This window comes from Rhinopithecus bieti, unplaced genomic scaffold, assembly GCF_001698545.2.
Source record: "Rhinopithecus bieti isolate Rb0 unplaced genomic scaffold, ASM169854v2 scaffold_648, whole genome shotgun sequence".
Taxonomy (NCBI): Eukaryota; Metazoa; Chordata; class Mammalia; order Primates; family Cercopithecidae; genus Rhinopithecus; species Rhinopithecus bieti.
Genome location: NW_016803107.1, coordinates 398,586 through 407,831, shown reverse-complemented (window position 1 = coordinate 407,831; position 9,246 = coordinate 398,586). Strand labels below are relative to the sequence as shown.

General features: G+C 38.2%; 1 pseudogene; it reads left to right on the top strand.

Moving 5' to 3' along the window:
* Positions 1 to 723: 723 nt before the first annotated feature.
* Positions 724 to 1,648, top strand: LOC108544256 (olfactory receptor 51H1-like; annotated as a pseudogene).
* Positions 1,649 to 9,246: the final 7,598 nt, after the last annotated feature.

Genomic DNA, 9,246 nt, shown 5'->3' with positions numbered 1-9,246 from the left:
ATATATATATATACACACACACACGAACATATTAGATTTAAAAAAGGCAAAAACTGCAATTACTTTTGGACCAACCTAGTATATTTATGTGTATGTGTATATAGAAGTTCATATGTGTATACTTGGAAGCTGTATGTATCTATATATATATATATATCTATATACATATAGATTCATATATACATATATACATATACACATATATATACATATATATAAAATACCCTCATACACATGGATTTATGTGGATATAGGTTGTGATGACTGTGGGATTGTATATAGTCATGAGTGTGTTTAGATGGTATTGTGAGGTTTTTTAGTGGGGTTTTTAAAAATTATTTAGCAATATGCTCTATGTTATTCAGACCTTGGTTATGTCTACTTCTTTTCTGCTAAACCTTGAAAACTATATGAGGAGGAGTTATCAAAGGAGACAGCAAAATTCTTTACTGCCTAAACACTGGATGTTTACTCTTGTTTCCATTTTTCAAATAAAGAAATTTATTCCAAGAGAAGGGAGGTAATCACATGTAACTGTGTAGGAAGGAAAAAGACAAAGTGTTACAAGTATCATCTAAAAGTTGTTTTTTAACTTTATTCTTTCCTCTGCTATTCTACCTATGCATTCATGAAGCCATTGTTCTGTCCATATGAGAATATATATTCTATTTAGGAGCTGTGAACTAAGTGGAAGAGTCCAGCCCCACCAATGGTGAGAACAACATGACGAACTTGAATGCATCATATGCCAACCGCCATAGCTTCATCTTGACAGGTATCCCAGGAATGCCAGACAAGAACCCATGATTGGCCTTTCCCCTGGGATTTCTCTACAAACTCACACTCCTGGGAAATGGTACCATCCTAGCTATCATCAAGGTGGAGCCGAGTCTCCATGAGCCCATGTACTACTTCCTCTCTATCTTGGCTCTCACTGACCTTAGTCTCTCCATGTCCACCTTGCCCTCCACGCTCAGCATATTCTGGTTTAATGCCCCTGAGATTGTTTTCATCCATGTATTTGGAATAGCAGAATCAGGAGTCCCAGTGTCCACTGCCTTTGACCGATTTGTGGCCATCTGAAACCCATTACGCTATGTTTCCATCCTCACTCACAGTGTTATTGGAAAGATTGGAATAGCTGTCCTCATCCGGGCAATCTGTGTGGTCTTCCCTGTGCCCTTCCTTATAAAGCATCTACCCTTCTGCCAATTCCAATGTCTTTTCTCATTCATATAATCTTCACCAAGATATGATGTGGCTAGCTTGTGCCAGCACCCGTGTCAACAGCCTCTATGGCTTCATCCCCGTCATCTTCACACTGGGGCTCGATGCCCTCCTCATTCTAATGTCTTATGTACTCATCCTGAAGACTGTGCTGGGCATTGCCTCCAGAAGTGAAAGGCTCACAACCCTCAGCACCTGCCTCTCTCACATGTCTGCCGTGTTCCTCTTCTATGTTCCTTTTATTGGTGCCTCCACGATTCACAGATATGGGGAACATTTATCACCAGTAGTGCACATGCTCATGGCCAGTATATACCTACTCCTCCCCGCTGTGCTAAACCCCATTGCCTACAGTGTGAAGACCAAGCAGATTCGAAGAAGGATCATTCAAGTGTTCCAGAGGAGAAAAAATAGGGTATAGTAGAATGGAATCATGTGTAAGAAGTAGAGTAAGTATCCACTGGAAGAATTAATTATTTAACTTTCCACAGTTACGGTGCATCAGATTTTGTACATCTGGGGAAATGCAGGAATGGGTAAGGCTTGTGGGTGAAGATACATAACAGGTCATTTTTGTTCTGTATATACCGTATTTTGGAATGTGTGCATTTTGATATATGGTATCACAAAATCTAAATCTAATTCATTAAGTAGCTTCACACTTTTCTTTGACACTGGAGATGAGCATCAGTGAGAACAAATTATCACATTCATCCAGATAACACTTATGTATGCTTATTCATAAAATATTAAGTTATATTTCACCCTTGGTTATCAGTTTAATAATAATTACAGTAAGAAAGATTCAAGAAGTCCTAGAGCAAGACCAAAGGTCTTGGTATCTGGTATATATATTTTTCTTAAAGTAGAGTAAGGAAAAGTGTTATAGGATCAAAAATTTATCTTTATGTTTAGGCAGTTATTGGTAATGGATATCTGTGATGAAATAAACGTGGGCATATCTGTGGTTCCTTGATGCATACTTTTTTCCCTTTCTATGGCATCACTTTTTTACATATTTATCATAGTTCTAGTTTCTTGACACATACTTAGTAGACTAATAGGTGTTCTGCCTTTACTCTTTTGACTCAGCATAAGTGACATTAATTTTGCTGTGTACTAGAGGATGCAGTAAAATTTTGCTGAGTAAAGTTATTCCTGGGTTTTGTGTAAGGCAAGTGAAGATTCTCAGCACAGAGAAATTAAAAAATTGAAGGTACACAAATGTGGGTATATGTGCAATATGTCTGTGCAGTGAGTCTAGTACATGCTTTAGGAATTGTGTTAATCATTATACAACAAAGTTGCTAGAGTGATTACTTATTCATTCAATAGATATTCATTGAATACTGATGAAATGCCAGTCATGATGCTAGAACCTGGAGATACAGGGGAAAATACAGCAATTTTCTGCTCAAACTTTGGATGATTTTCTATAGAAAAGATGCATACAGACAATTACAAGGCAATTACCTATTACATTGTAATATCACATTTAATTTGTTAATACGAAAATATGCTAGCAGATTTTATAGAGTATATCAGTAAATTTCCCCAACAACTTTGGGAAAAAGCATTAATCAATATTTACATGTGGGGGAAATGAGTCTTAGAGTCATTGAGTAACTATTCAAGGTCATGTAGTTTCCAAGTGACAGAGCTAGATTCAAAATATGTTAATTGTATTGTTTGGCCCAAATGAATTGCATTTCTAATTTTTTACAAGTCTATCTCTCCGTACAAAATCGTAAGGACCGAGTTCAGTGTTAGGCTTTATGTCTTCTCCATGCCCTGCATGGGTGCTCAATATGTTCTTTCTGCTCAAAAAAAAAAAAAAAATCCTACTTTTGAGTAGAACGTTTTCTGTGTTTCAGACCCCTTTTCAATAGATCTGTGCACTCAAGTACCCCTGCCAAGGAGGAATTCATAAATATACAGGCTTCCTTGTGTACACATAAATGCTTTCTCTGTGTTGGGACATAGGCAGGCCTGATCATTGATTGCTGCCTTATTCTGAGAAGAGGGGAAATGGAGACAAACTTGATGGAGTAAGGAAGGGCAGAAACTTCTCTAGTCACACACTGAGGAAAGGCCTGAGCTGGGACTCCTGGGAGATGCCAGTTCTCCTGCTTCTGCAGTGCTTCTCCTCCTTTGCTACACCTAAGGCAATCTCAGCCCTATTGTCTGGGAACCTTGGGAAAAGGATAATACCTCAGGGCTAGTTTCTTCTGTAGCTGCTACTAGATGAGTTGCCATTGTCGATGAGCCAACTGCTCAGTGAGAGCGAGAGCTCCCAGAGAAGCAATACTGGGGCTTACTCACTTTTAAAAATGCTATGTGAGACCTCTTTAGAACACAATATTCATCATTCACATATTTCTTCATGTAACAAATGAACTTGTCCTGTTAATACTTATGCCATTACAGGCCACTAAGTGCTGTGCATGCAGTAGTAAGAGTGATTTAGTGGACACATTTAAGACAACTTACAATTAATTATGAAATTTTTTAAAAATATGACTGTCGAGGGCTAGTAAAACAGAAGACACATTAAAGAGTTCATTGAAGTTCCTGAAGAAATGAATGAATGGATGAATTTTCCCCATGCCTTGTGCTATTCAATAAAACTATCTTCATAAAGTTGGTAACTCAAACCACCATCCCAGTTGGTCCACAGCCTATGTGACCACATGTTAGGCTTCTCTATTCCTTTCCCAGAGCAACACTTACCCCTCCCAGAACAGACTTTCCCTTCCTAATGTCTTGCCTACACCTTCCTGCTGCAGAGACCGTGCACTATGATTGCCCTGTTTCTGGTACCAAGAGAACTCCTGCTGCAAATCTGGCTTAAACATCCACTGAGCCCTTTCTACTCAGTCAGGAAACCAATTAACATGGGGAGATAGAGTGAGAAGGTATCCTGCTTCTCTTTCTTCCCTGTAGGCCTTGGTCCTTTTTCCAAAGCATGAGATTTCAAATGGAGCTGGCACATTCAAGAAGCAGAAATTGGCACAAGTAAAATTTATCTTTTATTCTCTACCTAAGGGACAGTTTTCTACAACTTCGGGGCATCATTAAATTGAATGACAATGTGAATTCCTCCTCAGAGTTATGTAGTCCACAACCTTTTGCTTACACATTTCTTTAAGACTTTTACCTGATTTCTTAGACTCAATTCCCACCTAGTAGCTCTGTTTTTTATTCACTTATGTATTTACTGTTTTCCCACCTTTTGAGTTTTTCTATTTTCTGGCTCAGAAAGAAACCCAAAGTTGCTACTTGGATTCCTTGGTTTCTGTTTCCTCATCTACAAGGTATATTTGGATGAGCTCATTTACATATTATACATGTCTCCATGATGGCCACACTTAGGATAGATACGTGGAGAACTGAAAACCACAAACTGAGAGCCCAGCCTCATCTGGGGTAGAGATGAAGTAAAGGGAAGGGCCATGCTCTGCAAAATCAGGCAGCACATTGTCTGGGCCTTTCTTTCCTTCCCTCTCTGGCTTTCAAACCTCTGACCTCAGTAGACAGAGTAGGAAGAACCAGTGACTTCAGGGTTTGTAGGCCAAAATTAAACATTAAAATTTTTAATGTCAAGGTGGGATAACAGGACCTCACACTCCTGCTGCCTTCAGCCCAGTCATTTTCTTGGGGAGATTTGGGCCATAGGCCTACCCACACAGCATAAACGCCAACAATAATATAAACCAAACATTATCTGAGACAAGTCTTAATTTAGAAGTTTATTTTGCCAAGGTTAAGGACATGTCAATGACACAGCCTTAGGAGGCCTTATTGACCTGTCCCAAGGTGATCAGGCTACAACTTGGTGTTATACATTTTGGGGAGACATAAGACATCAATCAATACGTGTAAGGTGTACGTTGGTTCAGTCTGGAAAGGCAGGGCAACTGAAAGTGGGGGCTTCCAGGTCACAGGCAGATTCATAGATTTTCTGATTGGTAATTGATTATTATCTAATGGCCTGGAATCAATAGAATGTATTGTCTGGGTTAATATAAGGAGTTGTAGAGACCAAGGTTTTATCATGCAGATGAAACCTCCAAGTAGCTGGTTTCAGAGAGGACACATTGGAAATGTTTCATATCAGACTTAAAGAGTCTGTTCTACCAGTCTGAAGGTCTGTGTTGATGTTAATGGTAATGAGGCATGCCTGACTTCACCTTCTCATCATGGCTTGAACTAGATTGACAGGTTAACTTTAGAATGCCCTTAGTTCAGAGGAGGGATCCATTCAGATGGTTTGGGGCTTAGGATTTTATTTTGTCTTAAAATACTTAACATGCAGAGTATTGAAAGTATGTGTTTTAGGTCTTTACTGACATGTGCCTATCACTTCCCTTGAATAGAAAGATATTGCTTCCCACATACTTATTGATGCCTACTCTGTGTTAGGATTTGCCAACATCTGAGGTAAATAAAGCAACATTTTTCTTCATGGCGGATAAGATATAGAGGCACACACAGAGCCAGATCATTAGGATATAAAAAAGTCAGTAAGTATGATGAGAGCAGAATGGAACAGGCACTGTAGGAGGGCAGAGGTAGGGTTCTAAGGAAGACCTGTAAACTTTATCTCTACATCCCAGGCACCACGCATTGCAGTGGGTACACAGCCACTGGTCAAAAAATGCTTGTTGATTTGAGTATGAAATGTCAGCATCCTAATAGCACTGTGTTTGGTTCTGTGCAGAGCAGACATTACTGAGGAGGCGTTGCCCTTTGGAAAATACTCCAGAACTGAACCCTGAGATCACAGTATGATTCTGAGCAATGTTTAAAAACCACAGTAAGTTGACTTACTGGGGTCTGCCTTTGAGATGTTCTATCTGGCCTCTCTTAGTCACTATGATCATAGATTTGTGTTATTTGAGGGAAGAGAGGCACTATGGTGACTCTGCCCATTAACACATGGAAAATGGAGTCCCTCACTCAATGTACTCACTTGAGAGCTTTTGTGAATGAGTATAGACACACTCTAGGTTAGTTACGTATTTCATGTCATGGACACTGGGATTCTTCAAGTTGTAAGGAAGAGAATTGTCTATTTTCATCGATTCAGAATACCTAAGGTAGCTTACAATCATGATAGTACAACACATCTTAAATAATTGTTTCAATATTGGAGCTAAAATTGTAGAAATTCAGTATTTTGATTTTGGGTAGAAATCACACAAACTAGATGCTATGCTTGTCAGTTTCTTTCATTCCTCATTCTATCCCCATTCTCCAGCAAAATGCTGGGTGCAGAGTAACTGCTTAATATATTGCTTGAATAGGAATTTAACATGTTACAAACATTTTAATTTTTATAAAAAGAGGTGAGTCAGAGACAATTTGCTATTTTATAACAAACCTATCTTATTTGACAACGTGTTAGTCCATTCTCGCAATGCTATAAAGAAATACCTGAGATTGGATAATTCATTTTGAAAAAGAGATTTAATTGGCTCACAGTTCTGCAGGCTGTGGAAGCATAACAGCTTCTGCTTCTGGGGAGGCCTTAGGAAACTTACAATCATGGCGGAAGGTAAAGAGAAAGCAGGTACATCTTACATGGCCAGGGAGGAAGAAGAAAGAGTAAGAGGGGAGGTGCTACACAGTGGTAAATGACCAGATCTCATGAAAACTCACTCACTATTGCAACCAAAGGGGATGGTTCTATATCATTCATGAGAAACAACCCCCGTGATCCAATCATTTCCCAGCTGGCTCCACCTCCAATGTTGGGGATTACAATTCGACATGAGATTTGGGTGGGGGCAAAGATCCAAACCAAATCACACAGCCTCCTTCAAAATGTTACTTCAGTGCAGATAATGAAAGGAGTCCTTAAGACTGAAAGGTCTGGCACTATAGTCAGTTTTGGGGGAGTGAGGCATGAGTATATTTGCAAATGCCAACTTTTGGACAGTACTGGAATTGTTGGGGCAATGTATCAAATCAGAAACATTCAAATTCGTTCATTCATGTGCCTTTCTTTTTTTTTTTTTTTTCTTTTTTTTTCATGTGTGTGCTAGGTTTTAGAATAAATGAGTGAGAAACAGCACTACTCTCTTATGAAAATTATATTCAAGTCATAGGGACAGATGATAGATAAATAATAAAAATTTGAGATTGTGGTAAGTGATAAGTTGGAAACAAGATACATGAATTGATAGAAAAGTTGCATGGCTCAGGAGCTGGTGAAGACAAGTGGGTGAGGAAACCTCTAGGAGAAGGTGGCATTAGTTGAGATCTGAAGGATAATGATGGGAGACAGAATGCCCTCTAGAAGAACAACTGGGGCCACTGGAGAAATAAGAGCAAAGACTTAAGACAGACGAGTCATTGATGTGTTTGGAAGTATAAAAATAGTAGAAGGGCTAGAGCAAAGAAGAGAAGCATCACTGTATTAGTAAAGGCATGTTGAAAATATGGAATATACTGCTCAGCAAAAGCAGGAAATGTACTAATATGCACAACAGCTTGAGTGAAACTTTATACGCATGAAAGATGACAGACTCAAAATAATAAATCATCTATTCTTCTATTGATGTACAGTCCTAGAGCCATAAGAATTAATCTATAGTGAAAAAATCATATGAAAGTTTCCCTGGTTGAGGTGGAAGGGGGTTGACTAACTACAGTGGGGTAGGAGAAATCTTTATTAAATGATTGCAATGTTCTTCATCTTGATTGAGGAACTGGTGGCTGCACAGGTGTTAGAACTCATCAAAATGTGTATAGAAACATTAAAATGTTATCACTGCAAGTTACACAGTAATAAAGCTAATTTTAAAAAGAGAAAGAGAAAGAGAAATTTTCTCATTCGCTAATTTACAGATAGAGAGAAATTGGTCCTTTTAACTCTGAAATTTGGGAAGGATGAAAATGCTCCTCAGAACACCCATTCTTTTGGGGTAATATCTTCAGACTTCAACATAATCTGTTTTTTTCTGGAAGAGGCAAACATGCTCCTGAATCCACTCAAAGCACCTTAATCTAATTTTGGCTTTAGAAACCTAAGACCTTGAATTCTAGAACCTTCTTCATTGGCTTTCTCAGAAAGAGCTGTGAAAGGTTGACAGTTAAAGTCCAGTGAATCGAAAGCAAGCATGCTTTTAAAAATGGTTTGCAATGTTAATTAGAAAGAAATTACCATGAAAATATGTTATTAAAATTTCTAATAGCTTTCCTATCACCTTAAACCATACAATATATTCCATTCAGAAGAGAAGATCTTCCTCATTCTTTCCAAAAACTTCTGCTTCATTCTGAAATCCGTTGTCCTAGGGGAATAAGAAAATGTTGGAAAAGAGAGACCAACACTTCAGCTCACCTGATCCCCATTGTTAGTTAGCAGCCTGAAGAAGCTGTGATCCAGCAGCAATTTTACATCTGGATCCCTGAGCTTCGATGGATCTCATCTATGCCACTGTCTGTCATCCTCTCAGATTGTCCATCCCATCTCACTAAACTTTGGCACTGAATTAATCCCTTACCTGTGTTTCTGTTGTTATTTTCATGACTTTTTCCCATACTAAAATAAAACATTCTCAATTGAGGATATTTTTTAAAAATACACTAAGGCCCAAAAAGAAAATGAAAATATTACAAGCCTTGCTACTCAGAATAGTTTTTACTATGATTTGAATGTATTTCTTGAATCTCTTTTTGTGTATATGCATTCCATTTTAGAATTGGCATCAAGTCTTAAAGACAATTCTTTATCTTTTTTCTAAACATAACATATCTTCATCACTTACTACATCTTTAGATACTTGTTGCAAATGTCAGATATTAAAAGGCATCTAATATTCAATTGCACATTGATTCATCTGGTTTCTTACAGGACTATATATATATATATATTTATTATACTTTAAGTTCTAGGGTACGTGTGCACAACATGCAGGTTTGTTACATATGTATACATGTGCCATGTTGGTGTGCTGCACCCATTAACTCATCATTTACATTAGGTATATCTCCTAATGCTATCCCTCCCCC